Source organism: Lonchura striata, chromosome 2 (genome assembly GCF_050655825.1).
Source record: "Lonchura striata isolate lonStrDom1 chromosome 2, ASM5065582v1, whole genome shotgun sequence".
In the NCBI taxonomy this organism is placed as follows: Eukaryota; Metazoa; Chordata; class Aves; order Passeriformes; family Estrildidae; genus Lonchura; species Lonchura striata.
The window spans coordinates 87,839,532-87,858,404 of NC_140704.1; the positions used below are offsets into that span (position 1 = coordinate 87,839,532).

The 18,873-nt window shown below is 39.0% G+C and overlaps 1 protein-coding gene across 2 annotated transcripts in view; it reads left to right on the top strand.

The window, feature by feature from the left end:
* Positions 1 to 18,873, top strand: part of VWC2 (von Willebrand factor C domain containing 2) — a 54,019-nt gene that overhangs the window by 8,842 nt on the left and 26,304 nt on the right. The window lies entirely within an intron of this gene.

Consider the following 18,873-nt stretch of genomic DNA (forward strand, 5'->3'; position numbering starts at 1 on the left):
GAGAGATCCATGGTGCTCTGTTCTGCTTCTGGAAAAGGATTCAGATATTTGTCTTTTTCCTCGAATGGAGATGGAGTTGTGTATAGGTGGTGTAATCCTGTTGTGAGGTTCAGATCTCCCTTGATTGGGGTGGACTCAATTATGACCTATGTGGATTTTTGTTACCCAGGAGACAATTAGGATGTTAATACCAGCTGTTCATGTGTGTCTTGGATAGATAATTTGCATGAACTCATTGTGGCTGTGTTTTATCTGAGCACACAAAATGGAACTCAGACTCTTCATATTGTCCACCTTTCAACAGGAGGAGGAAAAGCTACTTTTGTTCTCCATTCATATTTGTTTCCCTTTCAGAAATTCTTCTCCTTTTTTTGGTCTGGAGTTTTTTTTTTTCCTTAAGGCAAATCAAATGTACCTTATTGAGCTCATCTAATTTTCCTAACTAAATGAATTAAACTCCCAAATTTAATTGAATATTTTTTGTAACTAAATTAGACAGAAACTCTCTCTACTCCCAGCAAAGGCTTGCATTAGATCAAAATCTTAGTCTATTTAAACGAAAGAAATTACATGACATACTAGCTCATCACTTATAAAGAAGAAATGATAATTTATTAATAGAAATGAAAGCTGCAAAATCTCAAATGAAATTATATTTAAAATTGAAAAAGACATTTAAAAATACTCAGATAATGTGCACACATCTATTATTTTTCTTGAATAGGTAGGTTTCATTGCATTAACTAAAACAAACTCCTTAAAACTGTGGGAAAGTTGGAGGAGGAAAGAGTGTACAGCATATGGTTTCCACAAATTCAACAGTAGATGATAAGAGATTGTTAATTGCATTGGAGGAGTTTCATTTGTATGGATATAAAAGTAATTGCTTCACATCCCTTAATTGGTTGTTACAACCCTGAAGGAATTTTTTCTCGGCTGTACAGCTAAAGGGCACTGTTGTTTCTGGAGATGAGGACAGGCATTTTTCAAGGCATTTAGGGACAGTTCCTGAGAAGGTCTGAATTTGGAAGCTGGTGATGTCATAGCTTGCTAGTCTGAAGGATCCTTTAGCATTTGTTTGATGGCAAGAACATCTCTGACATTGTGTGTGCCATGCTCTGCTGCAGTTCCCCAGATCAAAGTGACTTTAGCTGGCAAATGGTCTGTTTTCAGTGTCAGGGATGGAGTTACAAGCAGAATAGTTAAGACTCTATAGTCTTTCTCACTGAGTTTGTCTGGTGATTTTAACAGTGTTTGGAGCTGGGTTGACCTTCCATCAGCACACATTCTTCCACAAGCAGCAACATAATTCACAGTGGTAGCAATCTCCCATTGATGGCTCTCTTTTGGATTAAGGTGGTGTAGCAGTTCAGGGCTTGGCTTGGATGTTCACACAGATTCCCTGACACTTTTCCCAGAAGTGAGGAAAAGTTACCAAAAACTGTACATGAAACATACCTTTTGTTGTGAGGAAGCTGCCTTTTCAGAGCTGCTAAAGCTGCATTAGCTGAGTTCTACCAGCAAGAAAAAGATGATCCTGTCCTCAGCCACTGAATCCCCAATATTACTTGTGTATTTCTCCCATATAACTGTGAGCTGGCATCTCTGACCCAGTTTCAGACCAAGGTGACCACAGCTGCCTGTTTCTAGTGAGCTGTACTGTCACTTCTCTGCATGTCAGAGAACCAGCAGTGGCCTTCCTTGTTAGCTTTTAGATGAAGAAGACAACCATTAGCAATAACAACAAGACCAAGAAAGCGCAGAAGCAGCTCAACGTTTCTGGTTCAGCAGTTTCAGTATAATGTCACAAAGAAACTTCTTAGGAAACCTCTCCATCTGGGGAGTGCATTTAAAAAAAAAAAAAAAAAAAAAAAGGACTGTTTGCTTTTAGAACCTATTCTCAAGTGTGTTACACGTGCAGTTCTCTAGGAACTTCAGTGAATTGCTAAATGTTTTTAATTAGATTGGAGCAAAAACCTACTGAGCAGGAAAACCTAGCCTGCCTTATCCTCTCATTTTCAAGCCTGCTGGAACAAATGTGCTGTGGATGTGAGTTGGAGAAGCAATCATTGGGTTGTGCTTCAGGGTTGAACATTACAGTCATGACATCAATGACATCATGTAAGTGACACTAAAGAGCTTTGGGTGATGTACAGGGAGCTCAGCCATTTAACCTGAATGGTGGGAAAGGTGGAGAGCAGTAGAAAGCATCCAAGTGAGGTAACTGTCATCACAACCTGCAGTAGAACAAGAAGGGGTGGGAGGTGAAGTTTGGGTTCTCTGCATTTACTAGCATTTGTGCATTGAAAATGCACACAACCCAACTGATTTCCCTTCCTTTCCTGCCACTTCTTAACATACAACACCTTCCCAACTTCCTGGTGGAAGATTGCTGCCAGTGACCCAGCAGTGAGAGCTAAGTGACTACCTCTGTCACTGGTAAGAACATACACAACTGCCTGATTAAGAAGTATGGAGACCTACTGAAAGCTTGTGATTATTAGAAACTAATTAATTCAGTCTTGACAGGTGTGATACCCTGTGCCTTGTCTCTTGTAGGAACGCAGGTATGTAGCCGACTTCTCTATTTTCACAAATTTGCTGGCACCTCTTATGAGTGTAACTGCACATTGGACTTAGACAACTGCGCATATGTGGAGGTGCAGACCTGCTTTGGATGTAAGCAGAGGTGAATGGAAACTTATGGAATTAAATAGTAGTTGTATGTGTAGTATTTAACAATCTTCTATATCACACCCTGGGTTTCAAAAAGGAGCCTAGATACTTCCACAGCTGAAGACATTATTTTCTCCTTTGTGGGCAGGAACAGAGAGTGTTTTAAAAGAACATTTGCTCTGAAAAGTAGTGTATAGATGAGACAAAAGATAACACCTCACTGAGAAGATCTTGGGATTAGGGGAACCCTCCTGTTTTTTATATCTCAAGTCACTGCAACTGAGGGAGCTGTTTTGTGTTTATCTTATATAAATGGCCTGAAAGGAAGCACGGTGAGGACAGAATAGGATGGAGGAGAGGCTTCATTTTCCTGTGGATTGACATGTTAAGCTTCATGCTTTTGGTAACCATCCACACCAGCCACAAAATAAAAAATAAAAAAAATCCAGAAAGTTGCATTAAGTAAGAGGTGCCTAGTTTGGATCTCCATCCTGCTATACAATATTAGCATTGTGATTACTTTTGTGGAAGACATCCCTGTTCACAGCGATACTTTAGATTCAGGTACAGTCATTTCTACAGTTTGTGCAGAATTAAGGGTAAAGATAATGGGCATACAGTCACCCTTTCATTGGGAAAAATCTGGCTACTTGTCATTGATGCATTTGGGGTGTGAGGGGTAATACTGGTAGTGAATTATCCTTCTCTAGATTAAGTTACCTTGGTTGTGTGTTCCATTTCTATTCCCAGCATTAGATCCCTAGTAGGCATACACAGCTAAATTCTGCTTTGCCTAAGCCTGCAGCTGTGGAGCAGCTGATGGAGTCAAGGGTGGCCCTATTCCTGCTGGTGTGCTTGCTGGAAGATGAGATTAAACCTGTAACCCACGTGGAGCCTGAGGGCGAGTTGTGGTTGCTAGACCAAAAAACATTTTGATCTAAGGTCCCCAAGAGATTTTTATTTCATTATATGGCTGAAAGATTGCCCCAGATAAAATGAAGTGGATCCTGTTGCTCTCCTAGCATTCATCTGTCTGTGTGTCAGTGTTGTTTCTCTGTCTACAGCAGGAAGAGCTGAGCTTCTTCTTTCAGCAAAGGCTCACAGCTGTACAGTCAAAAATAAAAACACTGATGCCTGGACAACCAAGTGTGTTCTCAGGGCTGTAACATTTGCAGGAGATGTCTGTTCTTACTGGCTGTGCAATAGGGAGACTTCACTGATTGCAATCCTTTCAGGTGCCTTAGGTTATTTCAGGACCTTATTTGATATTGTGTTCATAGTTACGGTTGAAATACATGCATCTTTTGGTTGAAATGATTGCTGCTAGTGAGGGGCAGGTGGAATGTGCCACGGAGAGCCTGTGGTGGTGGTTTGGTATCCCTGTGCTGAGGCTGACTCACTGAAACTTGCTTTAGTACTTTTCCATACAATTGCAGTGTTTAGGCCCAAGGTAACTTAAAAGTGCTTCTGAATGGCAACTGGGGACCTCCATCTGAGAGAATGATCTCTCAAGGGAGCAAAACCCTGGTAACAGCTGCCAGAGCTGCTGGCCCCTTTTGCTACCATTGGTAAAATAGGACTTTGTCTCACCTCAGGACTCAGATCTGTTAAACAATGGTGCTGGCTGATGCAGTACTGTTGCCCCTGTCATCCCTCTAAGATCCAGGTGGGGAGAGGTTATGTCTGGCCATAAGAAAGATGAGGATGTTTATTCTGGACCCATGAAGGGAAGTTGCATCTTGGCAGCTCTCATGTGAGCTGGCTGTTTGCTCTGCCCGGCAGCCCCAGCTTTGCTCAAGTACCATGGTGAATCTGACCTGTAACATTTAATGTCCTTCTGCAGTGTGTTTAAATAAAATATAATATGACCTTGACCATAGATGCCTTTATTTCCACAATGAAGAAAGTATCATCATGTTGGTGTCCAAGCAGAGGTCAAGGCAGGATTACTGCAAACATCAGAAATGTAATTGCTGTAAAATTTAAGTAAACAGTGCTTTTGCTTGTCCTCCCTTCCTTTTTCTATTGTCACTTTAAATACTTTTTTCAGTGATGCTTTGGCAGCTGATTTATATATAGCAAATGCGATCCAGAAGTTTTAAAGCCTGAGAGTGGTTTCTTTAATCTACATTACAAGGAGGGGATCAAATGAGGTGGTTATGGAGGCCTCTTCTAGATGTAAAATATAGGTACCATAAAATTATTGTAAATTCTAGATTATAAGATTTAAACAGTATTTCATTTTTTAAAAAATTGAATTAATATTAAAAAGTAATAATCTAATGAACAAAAAATCATTTCAAACTAATCCCAGTTCCACACACACAGTCACCAATGTGATTTGTTCCTTTCTAATGTGTTTACTTGAGGCATTTGAATGCTTGTGTATGCAGGGTAACATTTGCTCCATGTTTCTGTGTTCATGAGTCACTTAGAAAAACTTCTGCATGGACTCTCCACTTTAATAGAGTGTATTTTACAAAATGATTTATAATATGGGACTCCTAACCAAGAAATATTAATGATCTAGGGGGAATGAATGTCTCAGGGAGAAAAACATTATTTAAGTTGCACAAACAGCTGTGTCTGATTAAAATTGCCTACAGATTATGCAGGTAGGTTGAAAAAATGTAGCAGATATTTTGGCAGCCATGTATTGAAGCCATAATTTCATCTCTCCACTTACTTTCTCTCCCCTGTGGGAAAGTCAGTGGCTGCATAGGCCATGTGTGCTTCCTGTGGAGAAATCACAGAATTTTATTCTTGTGCCATTTTTTAGATCCAAAGCTGTTTGAATGGGCATGGATCAGCACTGCAAAGTGGGCTGACCAAAACCTTATGCCAAAACCACGCAGGCCTTGTTGTTTCCAGCTCACATCCATGTGCCTGCATACACATGGATATACAATCCGCTGTTGGCATCACTCAGTGTTCAGCTGGCTAAGTCGTGGTAGATGTGTTGTCTCCTCCAAGGGTGTTTATTTAGCATACAAATAATGTTGAATTCCAGGGTATACATGTTTTCCTAAGTATAGAAACCCATCAGCCCATGAAAAGGATCTGTCTGAAGATATGGCAGAAGTATCCAGTTATACTGAGCCTAGATCAGTTTCAAGGATAAATCAGTTTATATAGTGTCTATGTATTTATTGCAAATAAATACTGTGTGCATTTTTTTCTTTCCAAAGGCCAGGAAGTTCTGCTGTCAAGAGGCAGCTGTAACTCCCCTGAATATATAATGTCCCATCATTTTGCTAAGACACATGAGGACAATCAGAAATTATACTAACCTTGGTATTTAATGTGACACTTTATACTTAAGTAGAAGATTGTAGAAAAGCCTATGAAACTATAAAAGCAGTGTATCCTATAAAGTTTTCAGAACTCACTTTGCAATATTTTTTCATTACAGGCTGTTAAAGTGAGCCTGAAAAGCATTCAGATTTTTGCCTCTTAGTTGATACTGCAGGTTTAAATCATATATCAAAGCTAAATTCTGCTGTATCTGTCCACTTTCATGGCAGCTGCTTGCAGGGATTGTCATTTTACTGTAAGTTGAATCAAAAGTCAATGATGATGTGCCCCAAACTGTTGTTTAGTGGTGGTGGTCCCAGGGGAGTGTGGGAAACAAGCTGCCAGTTCCCCATGGTGGTCAGAACTTCCATGTGTTGCAGCTACCTGGCTTCTTAAAGTGTATTTTGTGTCAGCCTCAGGAGCAGCAAAATAAACATGCTTACTGTGCTGATACAAAAAGAGCAGATGCTGAAATCCAGGGAGGAGACAATTTTCTAGCAACTTCCATGTATTTGGTGTAGCTTACAGTGCTTGTCATGGCAGTTTCACATATCTGCCATCCTGTGTAGTTCTGGATGCTGGTTAGGGTTCAGAGAGGAAGCTGCCTTCGTGCCAGTACCCATCAGAGTATTGGAGTAAACAGTGTGCTCTTTCTTGATTTGTCTTTCCTGACACTTTCTCTGTTACATAAAGGCACATTTGGGCATTTGCTCGGTTTCTAGCAGAGCAGCTAGCCCATACTCCCCAAAATGAAGTCATCAATTGCTTTGGGGTTTTGTTTACTTGTTTGTTTTGTATTTTTAAGTTCTTCATATAAGAATTTTCTGAGTTCATATTGCAGCTTTATTTCCATACACATGGAGATAGGCAAGATGTAAAAAGAGAAAAATGGATCCCAGATCTTACATCATGGGCTCCCCCTGCTCCATACACTTCCCCCGGTGTTAGTTAACATTAAGGGAGTTGCCTTGTCTCCTACATCCAGTATTTCTTTATATGCTTTTCATTAGAGAAAATATTCCCACTGCTAATTTTGCTCCCCCATTCTACAATAGGTTGTCTATTTTTATTTTATATATTCTCTAGCTGAAATTGTGGCAAACATCTGGAGGCCATGTAGGCTTCCATGGTCTGAAACACTTGTGTGCATCTTGCTGTATGCTACATCCTTGGAGTAATATTCCCTATGAAAAGAACACTACACTATTTGATTAAATTGTGAGCTCTTAGGTTCTGAAACCCTGTCTTAGTCCAGATTGAGTTACCACAGGTTAATTCATTATCCAGTGTCAGCTGAGCTACTGTCCATGTGAGCTCTTAGTTGTGTTCTTTGCAGATAATCCTGTTTGTAAATAGAAGCTATTTGCTAGCTAGGTGCTACAGTAATTGGTCTACATGGCTGATTAGTATTCTGTGGTGTGATCAAAAGGAGCAATGAAGAAAGATACACACCTTGTGCATTTTGCTTTATGTTTGCATTTTTTTCATTACTCTTTCATTATGTTCAATGAGGCATCCAAGAGTTTGCTTGACTTTGAGGGGAAATGAAGGCTTATATTAAAGTGCTGTGGTATGTTGGTATATCTCTCATATAAGAACATTTCCTCTCTGATGATCAATGATATAATCAAAGTCTCCTATAGATCTAAATGCAGTGTAATTTTCTCTGCTTTTTTTTTCATAGGAAGTTGAGATTTAGGCATTAAGAAAGATGTGAATTGATCTAAGTGGTTTACTGGTTGATGGAAACAGGGAATTAGCTGATTTAATTAGATTTCATTTCCTTACCACTTTGCTTTTCTGTGGCTGAGCTTTGCAATCACAATAGCCTTTCCACACAGTGTAGGATTGCTAATGCCAGGTTTGTCTTAGCTTGGCATAACTCCTCTCTCTTTTGAGTTTGTTGAAGGTTTACCATGGGCATGACAGTGGTCTCAGAGGTTTTCTTCTAGTCCTTCTGGAACTGTACTTGTAAATGAAGTAAAAATTTGATCAACAACAGGAAATTCTGTTTGCTTTCCTGACATGAGCTTGGCCAGGGGCTGACTGGGACACCTCTGCCAGTGTTTGTAAAAGGGTTCTGAAGGAAAAGGAATGATGAATTCTTAGGAAAAAGGCTAAAAGCTTCTCTTATTTTTTATTAATATTTGTAAAATTGCAGTGCTTGTTTTTCTTGTTGCTTTAAGTAGCATCTTACTGCTTCAAAGTACTGCACTGGGGATCCCTCCCCCGTGTTGTGCACTGTGAGAGTCCTGAATTAAGTCTCTGGCGATTACCTTTGCCCAGCAGGTCAAACATCTTTATCAGCTGGAGACATAAGTACTTTCCTAATTTAAAACTTTGATCTTTAAGATGGAAGGAGCTTTTACTTTGTGAACCTTTGGATTACTTACATAGGGGTAATTATCCATACAGTTTTGTTTCCCTGAGCATGTGCAGCTATAGAGCAGCAGTGATTAAAAAAACCCAAAAACCTAAAAAAAGAAAATAACACACTTTAAGTAATTCCTTACCTCACCAACAGTTACCATAATGATTAGCGTTTCGAAGCTGATAGGCAATCAAAAACTTTGATTGCTATTTTCATTTAGTAATTTTTTTTTTTTTGCTGCCTATGCTAGTGCTTGTTAAATTTTCATTAGAGGAATGGCTTCCTACTGGTAAACATGACTTTGTTCTACATGCCCTGTTCTTTTGCTGAGTCTTCAGCTCTGTTGGGTTATTTCTGTGCTGCTAGCCCTTGGATAGGGGCCCATTAAAGAACTGCATGCATAAATTCTACTCACCTTACCGTGTTGTAGGTGATGAGTGCTTTTTTTCCTGCATCCTTTCTTCTCGCTATTGCACACTGGTTACTGACCACTATTCTTTGAAGTACTTGAGAGCAGCAAGTCACATACTCTTTGTTAGCCATGGAAAAGATAATATATCTTCACTGTGTGCTCACCCAACATGTTATATATGTATTTTTTTTTCCTTTTCAAGTGGAATTGATCAGATGGGACAATGGCAAGAAGAAAACAAGCAATGCATTGTAACAAGATTCAAAATACTATTTGGTGAATAGCATTGAATAAAGAAGATCCCTATCCAAACAATTGTATTTGGGCCTCCTGTGTTTCAAATACTTGCAATGTTGTCTCCTTTCTCAGAGGTAGTTTCACTGAAATGTGATGCTAATTGCTTTTTCCAGAAAAAGTAACTTGTTATGCTCCAAAATTGTTCCTATTCTTTTCTGCTAATAAAATGTCAGACCTTCTTCAACATTTTGAATTCAGAAGGGAAATCACCGATTAAGCTGGACAATTTTGGGGGAGATACACAAATACAAGTCCTGTTAAAGACAGAAAAGGAAGGAGTAGTGACCATTAATAATATCTCATGAAGCCAAACAACAAGGCAGCACAGTGGTAAATGAAATTCAATAAAGCCATAAGTTAAGTAGTGAAATAAATTTATACCAAGTAGTTTTATTTACATAAAATATTGTGAAAATGGTGTAAAATATTGTATATAAACATCTGTCAGGCTTCATTAAAAAAGGCTCATATTTATTAGAAGTACACTATTATTTGAAGACTAGTTCCTCCCACCTGGTTTGTATCATCTTCCACGTTTGCTGAACACTCAGCAAGAAGAGGTTGCAGAAGTACAGAGAAGAGCAGTAAGAAATTGCCCTGAATATTCCCCTGTGAGAACAGATGAGGGCTCTGGTAGTGATACCACATGAATTAAAAATCATGTGATAAAGTATGGTACCAGGGGAGAGGGATAGTACCAATTAAAATCTTCCCTGTGCTCACAAATCAAGGGAGAAGCAAGAAAATAAAAAGGCATCATACATGAGGTCCTTAAAGCACCATGTAATTAACCCATGAACTCACTGCAGGAGATAGAGCTGAAATGCATTTTCCTAGGAGTAGAGTAAAGATCATGTCTTTGATAGAAGAAATAAAATACTTTAACCTAGCAGCCATAATACTGGCTAGGGTGGCATGCTGTAGAGCCTCCCAGAAAACTGCTCATTTTCATGTGAACAGAAATAGAACATTGTTTTCTACTGTCCACATCTTACAATTTCCTTTTTGAACTGGTTTTCTTTTTTTTTTTTTTTAATTACTTTGCAGAAAAAGGGTTGGGCTGTCTTGGCTTTAGCCCAGCCGAACCCATCCTGGATGGGTACTTTCTTGTGAAGGCAAGAAGACAGAGCTAATGAAGACATGTTAAAAACAGCAGCAGTCCTTTTCCTGCACAGCCATTGCACAATCCTTGTGTTGTTTGCTGCGCCACAATAGTGCCTTACTCAGTACTTGTAGATGATGGAGATGAGATCTAATGAGGATGCCTTTTTGGCATGGGCTGCTGTCAGCTATTCCATCAAAATTTCTTTCAATTACCTAAAGGCAAGTCACCCATGAACTGCTTGTGTAATAGCAATCCAGGCTATTAGTCTAAGACTTCTGAGAGTGGTCAAAGGACTCTATTTAATATAGTTTGTGAGTGTTTAATAATCTGCCAAAGAACTAATGGGGGAAAAAAAGGCTCAGAAATAAATAAATTATAACAGTTTATGGAGTTATTATATCAATGTTATCCAGAATGTGCCACCCCACAATGAAAACTAATTATCTTCTGGCCACAGAAGCTTGCTAACCTGATATTTTGTTAATGAATGGATTAGATGGAGCTTTGACAGCCACTAACATGTCTGAGTGATTGTTTTTAAGACCACTTTGTGCTGATGTCCAAGCTGGGTGATGTTTATTACAGTTTAGAGTCAATTCTGTATTCATTATTAAGCCCCTGCCCCCTCTTGCTCTGTCCCCTCCACTCTTCCCTGCCAACCCTCTTAGATAATTAAGTCAAATTATATGTGTACATCTTTGAGCACTTCTACATGCAGCTGGCATACATGAAGAATCTTCATTTACCTACTTTGTAGCCTAGACATTAGATCTGCAATTTGGAGTTTGATTTCCGTGTGTTTAAATAAAGTATGCTTTCCTTCCCACATGACTGTTCTGTGGTGCTGTGATTAGATAAGCTGCTAAGACACTGGAAGAATCATCAAGTCCAAGTGTTGGGGGAAGGAAGATCCAGGTTTGCTGCCAAAGGCTGCCTGGCTTGCTGTCAAGCAGGTGTACCACAGTTTATATGCCTGTGGTACTGAAAAATAAACACTTCCTTGGATTTTCTTGCCTGCAGCTTGTTCAGCAAAGATATTTTAACCATTGTGCGGCCTTCATCATGAGAAGGTGATGTATTTGTCAGTATGAGTGGACTTTTTAATTTCACATCAGCTGAGTGTTTAATCTCCAGTCTTCCTGAAGTTAAGTTTGTTGTGACAGCTGATTCTTTCCAGTCAGAGTGACTGAAGAGTCAAGTCAATTATCTTGATATACATGGGCTTGTGCCTAGGTATGACTGATTAGTTTGGCTCCACACTCTGTTGTGGTGCACGCTTCCTCAGGGCCCTGGGGCTCTCTCCCTGACTGTGCTGCTGTCTGTGCTGTCACCTGGCCATGGTTGTGCACCAGAAGATGCTTCCATAAAAATCCGTGTTATCAGCTAAGTCCAGGTGCAGTCTGGAAACTTTTACAGTCCTTTAAGCAAGCTTTTAGGAAGGCAGAAGTTTTCTAGATTCTGATTTTGAGGACTATACCAGAGACAAATATCTGGGGTAGACACTTGACTGAATGTGAAAATCCCCTGATGCCAGTCATGTAAATGATATACACAGGTTACAACATCTGGACAATGCAAAAGGGAACATTAGAGATTCAGATAATACAAAACCCATTTAAATTTACCCTAAGCTAGAACCACCTCCAAAGGAGGTTCTCACCCTCTGAGGTCCAGCTGGCAGATTTCCAGCCTCCTGGCTAAGTATGTTCTTTCAATGTGTGTGTCTGTACACAGGTGTATATAGACACACAAATACATGGTACAAGGGTGAAAATATTTCCCACTTTGGAAACCCTCTTGAAACAGTTGCCTGCAGTGGTCCATGGCCATCACCCTTTTACTTTGCCTCCCAGACACTGGGGCAAAATTTTGGTTTGGTCTCTTGTGCTAGGACAAAGGGTAAAATGGTTTTCAACTAAAAGGAGATAGATTTAGACTTGATACAAGGAAGAAATTTTTTATGGTGCAGATGTTGTTGATGCTCCATCACTGGAAGCATTCAAGGCTGCATTCTGGAGCAGCTGCTGTCATTTCCTCCCTACTTAAATGAGACGAGGTGGTTGGTGACTTGCTGTAACCTGTGTATCCTTCCATCTGGACTATGTTGCAGTGGGTGTGTGGGGGAAATATTTGCCCCCAAGGGCCTATCACACTTGTCTTGCAGAGAAAGCTGCAGGAGTATTGCTTAAGCTGCAGGGCTGCTTTTGCTGTAGAGCTCTATAGGACAAGTGGTTGCCTTGTTATTATGGTCCCGGAGATGAAAATGACATTTTGGTTATCATCCTGAAGATGTGGGCAGTTGTCTGTCATTAGTTCTGCATAGCTGATTCTGTAATTCATTTGTTACAGCTGTGAGGCTCAAAATCTAGTGTTTCTATTTTGTTGCCATTTCCTCTTTTTAAGAAGTGAAAACAGAGGTTTGGATTTAATCATAATGTTTCTACAGACTGTGGTGAATCACCTTTAATTCACCTGTGACTGTGATAAATGTGAGTTCAGGGTTTCTCCTTGGCTGCACATTCCTTGCAGTGGGGGTAGCTGTGAGTTGGAGCAAGCTCTTCAATTACAGAGAAGCTCAAAGATGTATTCCCAAATGGGCAGGCCCATAAAAAGGTAAATTCCCATGTGTTGTCACTAGAGGTCAGCATTAATTTTAAGATCAAATCTCTTAAAACAGTGAATTCTCTGTAGATTCGAGCTGTGGGTGGTTGTGGCACAGGTGGGACTTGCATAAAATGAATGAAATAGAAAGCTTAAATATTGGGTTGAGTAATTTCATACATTCTTGTTATCTCTCGTTTTGATGGAGTGACTGCTGCTTTCGAGATAAGTAACAAGATTATTTGACTTATCTTCTCTTTTCCCCTCCCTGCTTACTTGCCTACTTTATAATTAAAAATCTGTGTTAAAAATATTTTTAAATTTGTGGGGTAGTTTTTTAGGAGAGTTTGAACTGAATAGCTGTTAACATAATTTTCAGTTAGGGGTTGGGATCAGAAGTTAAATGTACAGACACTCTTATGATTCTGTTGCAATTCACTTTTTTGCAGGACAGAGCTGGATATATAGGAAGTGGTGTCCATGTGTATGAGTGCATCTTGAGTGGAATCAAAGACCTAAAACTTTTTCACCAAAGCCCTGACTCTAAACTTTAGTTTAGATACCTTCAATCTCCTCTGAATACTCCAGCTAAAGAAGCCCTGTTTGTGAAAGGCAGGTATTGCTCTAAATTAAATTAGAATATTTAGTTAGTTTGATTTTTTGAATATGTGTTGTAATAAAATGATTACTATCCCTTGATGCCTAGTTTTTCCTTGTGGAAATTATATAGATCTAAGTCTCAAATAGCAAGATGGATCCATCTGTGCCAGGGCATCCAGTGCATGGCCAAGTGGAGCTGCCTGTCTGTGCTGGGGACGTATTCTTAGTCTGTGTTCATAGAAAGCTTCTGTATACATTAAATTTTTGGCTGCCTGAGAATGTCAGGCCATGTGTGTACAAGAAAAGATGCTGCCAGTTGCTGCAGCTCACTGAGCCAGCCTAATCTCCATGGGAGTGATGAGCCTCTTGAAAAGTTGCAGTTATCTTCTGCCTGTGAACTTGCAAAATTGCTTGTCTTTGGGATTGTGGTGTGTGCTTTGTTCGTAGCAGATTGTGCTTAGCAATAATTGACACTGTGTCTAATTCCTTCTGGTTTAGGAGATGGAAGAGAATTATATGATGTGACAATGCCTGTAAAATAGCAGAGTGAGCCTTGTGTGAATGTGGTTATTCATCAACAAGGGTTTAAACATTATGGTATTCATCAAGGAAGGAAAAACAGAATTGATGGGGAAAGGGTGGAAACCTCCCTGATTTCAGGGAGATCATGGTGTCTCATATGGCCTCAAAACTCTAAAATAATTAATTTATTTTCAAGCACCAGATTATTTGATAATATTTACATTTCTAATTCCAGATAAAATTATGTTATTTAAATGGGTGCCAGCCTTCCATTTATGGAAGGTTAAATTGCATTTGCATTTTCTGATGTTTGAAAGACTCGAGTTCTCCAAAATTGTTTTAGTGTGAGGAACCAGCTTCAGTGATAATTATAGAAAGAATCGCTTAGCATAAATGCATATATATGTGCTTTCATCATTTTCATAGAAAGACAACTGAGTAGCTCCCAGCAGTGAAATCCCAGTGCCTGTTTTCCACAAAGAAAATTGAAGAAATACTGAAAAATGCCCCAAACCAAGTGATTTTTGCCCTCACAAGATGCAGCTGTAGGAACACCAAGCTACTGGGTGAGTCAGTATAGATGGCTTTCCATCTGTACTGACTGTTTAGGAGTTTGGTAAAATGACACAGATTTCTTCAGTCAACCTCTATTTCTGGGTTATTTTTATTAGGAAGGTCAGTGATCTGTCTGAGCCTAATTATCCCATCTGGTGAGTGTGCTTGAGGCACACAAGTTTCCTGCAGTTTGTTTGCATAAAGAAATTATGTGGTTACCACATTATTTAGTCAGCTTTGACTCCTTGGCTGCACAGGAAGGTGTCTGCTGGGAACTGCCTTGCCTGGGATAGCTTTATATGTGATTCTGGAAAAGAGTTGGCCTCTCCAGTTTTATAGGGAGAGCTTGCTCTACTGCTGTGCTATTGGGATTTGCATTTTTACCCCGTAATTTTTCTTTTTACATATTTTTTATTGGTCTCTATTAAAAGCGGTGTGTTGGTTCAGAATTTCTCTTCAGTTTTTCAGAAATTTCTTCCATTCTTCTTGCACCACGGAGCAATTAGGTGGGCATTTCAGAAAGACCTCCAGGTCTTCCAGCTGCATCATCTTACAGCTAGCATTTTCTATTTTAAGTGTTTGTGCAGACTTCCACGAGCACACTATGTAGTCAACCCAACCATCTCCCTTGCAGTTCAGCTACACAATGCCTCTGTAACACACAGAACTAGTGTTGGAGAAGAATCTTGATGGGCCAAGTATCCCACCATGTGCATGAGACATGGACAGAAAAGGAAATTGCTTGTTAACTCTTGGGTTATATCTTAGCCTATGAAATACTAAATCCCTCTGTTCTTTCCTAGGGCATCCATTCAAAATGCAGGCTGAAAGGAATATAGATTGCTGACATGTACTGTCACTGTATTTAAACCTTCACCAAGATTACGCACAAACCCAAAGTCTTTAGAGACATCTTTATTAATGAAGTTTCTCGGTCACAGGCAATGATATAGATATATATTTTAAGACATTAATTTCCATGCTTTTTAATCCTATTTCAGTTCTGAAAAGAATGTAATATAATTCTGGCTGGAAAGTGTTTTAGATAAATCTATTAATTCAGTCAAAACTGTGTGTTCTTCATCTGCTGCTAATCTCTTTCATTAGTGGCTCTTGACAAAACAGTACTATATAGAAGGTGACAGTGAAACTGATAAAAATCCAATTTTCTTTGTTTAACCAGAAACCAGCGTGCTGTCTGTGTATTTTCACTGTCAGCTTAGAGACTGCTGGTGGGATTGAGATAGGTCAGTAGCTATGAGGTTTGAACCTTCAATTCTGTCACTGGCTGTTTTCCCACTGGTATGAGCTATACCTATTTGCAGAGGCACAGAGCAAAGCCATGCCAAACTGTGATAAAGATTATGTGCACGGGAATGAGAAAAGGATAAAAAACCCACACTGATATGAAAAGAACGTGCTGATATGAGGAGATTTCAAAATATGTAATAAGGAGGGGAAAGCTTACATTTTTATTCTTTTCCCCACCTCTGCCTAGAATAATTTCAAACAAGAGTGTGCTAGCCCTTGTACTCTCTGTACCTACTCTCTGTACAAGTCTGCATGTGTACAGGAAGTAAGTAAATGCCTCTCTTCTGGTGTTACAATGAAAATGTGGGCACTTTTTCTTATATCATAATTGAAATGTGAATATTTAAACAAAAGTCATTTTGGTCATTTGTTTGGAATATAGCTCAGAAAAAGTATGGGATATGGAACAAAATGGTATTTTTTTCCTTTCCTGATAAAATTTGATTTGGTGCACTTGTCTGATGTGAATATTTCTTGGTCATCTAAGCTGATCTTTAATTCTGCCAACATCTCAGTTCAAATATCACTTCAGTGAATTAAGGAAAGGAGATGGAAGGTATGAGAATGAGGAAAAAATGAGAGAGAAGGATGAAGAGGAAGAAAGAGAGAAGGAGTTGAAGAAGATGGCAGAGGATGAATTAGAGACACACACTTCAAAAAAAGATTGTATCCTCATAGTGAGGTACACAAGAAGTGCTTTTATTGTAAGTCTGATTCATCTTGTTATCTGTGTTTGGAGGAGAACATACCCAGCCATAGGGCCAAGTCAAAATGTTTGTCCAGTGTAGAATTAGGGAGTGGGAGGCATGGAAAGCAGAGCTATGGTGGCCATATATTCTACACAGACCCAGCGTGCTTGGCTGGCCATAACCCTGAAAGGCAAATGGGCACAAACTGTGTGGTGCATGTGTCTCTGTCTTCCCTGAATCTGTCCTGCCCCAGCTCCAGATGTATTTAATTGTTTAATCATCTTCAACAAAGTCATCCATCACCATCTTAAAACTTTCCTCCAAGCATCATAGGAGCTAAGCAGCCATTATACTGATGAGATTATTGGGATTTTGTATGTGTCTGACAGTGTGACTTTCATCAAACCACAGATCTACTGCTTTGGCAGGAGATTTTTTTATTATTTTTTATGTATGAAACACAGCAGGATTCTTGCACAGCTAAATGTTTATTTTAAAAAAGGAATGTGGTGGTAGGGATCTGTAGTCACACATCCATAGAGGCACTGAGGTATTCAAGAAAATTGATTGGATTTTTTTGTTGGTGATGTGATTTTTTTGATTAGTTATTGCCTTTGGTCATAATAGATTTATCATGACCTTAAAAGTAATTGTGAACAACACAGGAACTTACGAAAAGATTGAGTGATTTCACTTCTGAGTTGTTTTTTTCTGGGTGAACAGACATGATGCTTTTCCTTGTTGGCAAAAGTTTTCCACGATGCATGTTGTAAGATACTATTTCATCTTTTGTAAGTATAAAAATCACAAGGAAATTGTTTTGTGTTTTTAAGAGAGTGTAGCAAAGAGGAGAAAGACTCCCTGTGTTATGAGGTCAATATCATATCCAAATTCTGGGTTAGATATTTTAGGGACTCACTGATTTTTTCAGTTTCTAGGGGAAGCATCCTGAGCATGAAAAACTCAGACTAGGGACCACATGGCTTCACATCCAGTATGAATCCATTATATCCTTATGCTATGTTGTTTGAGGGAAACCCATGATGCCCAATTCTGCTTGTAGCCATCAAAGCTGGCATTGGCTGGGAAAAGGTATTTCAGGTTTTGTGATTTATTTGCTTTTTCTTCCTCTTTCCTTTTAAGGACATGCTATCCATTTCAAACAAGAAGTTCTGAAATCAGCATTTCTGATGTATGGTGGCACCTGTAGCTCATGTGACTTTTTTGGCAATAGTAATGAATTCATTGCTTGCATAAAATTACTCCCTCTTAGCTGCTTTTGGGTGGTTTTATGTTTATTTGCATAACTCAGAAAGGATTTCAAGCACAGATTTATTGACCAGATCAAGCAATGTATTTCAGCATCGCAATGCCTCCTTCCTCACATCACATTGTCAGAAAAGTCTCTTGCTTCGAAAAGCTTCTAGTCTTCGGGAGGCTTTCACTACATTTGCAATTGGTTTGTATTGGCAATAGCACTACAGTTTCTAAATCCATGAGCATTTGTATGAAGAATAAAAAGTAAATCCCTGATTTAACCAATATACAGTCTAAATGCACATTTCTTATAAGGAGTATGTTGTTATTTTCATTATTACGATTCTTAATGTCATAGTCCCCACACTATCATTACTTAAAATATCAATTGCCTATCCTATGCACAGGGTTGTTTTCTCAGTCTGACATGTCATCTTCTATAGCCACAAAACATAGGAGATTTGGATAACACTAAAGGATGTGTATCAAGTATGGAGGGGAAAAATTCCAATCGTTTTTATTACTCATGACCAAAACAGTTCAGTACATTACACTGATAATCCTGTGCCAGTGTAAAGTTTGAAAATATGATAAAAATAGAGAATGGTGTCAATCATTGATCTTGAAGCTTGGCCAGTGAAGGAAGCAAGAAACCTTCAGGAATCTTTTAAAAGTAATTATTATTCATAAACATGCTTGTTCCAGGTTAATAAGCTTGTTTGTTTAACCCTGACTTCAGTTTCTTTAATTGCTTTTATTAAACCACAAAGAAGGTGTACATGTCTAAGTAAATGGGGAACTTTCCACTTCCACACTCAAACCATTTCTTATGAATAAATGTACTCAGGTGTTTATTAGTGCCATCAATACTGCCATGTTGCCCAGTTCCTTTGGAAAAAAAAAAAGTATAAGGACTTATATCTGAATGAAGGTGTAGTGTTTCTCAGGTAGTTTTCTTGGGTTGGTATCATTTTAATTGCCAGCTTTCAAACTATGGTTTGGACCATAGCCAGGTTACATCTGGGTCTTTGCCTATTTATAGTGTTTTCAGAATAGACAGTGCAGGTGTTGATTTATGTGCACTCATAAATTGTTTCCTATGTGCTTCTGCTGTTTGCAGTTGTGCAGAGCAGGAGAATGCAAATTGCCATTGCAACAATTTTACAGACTTTATTTAGCAAAA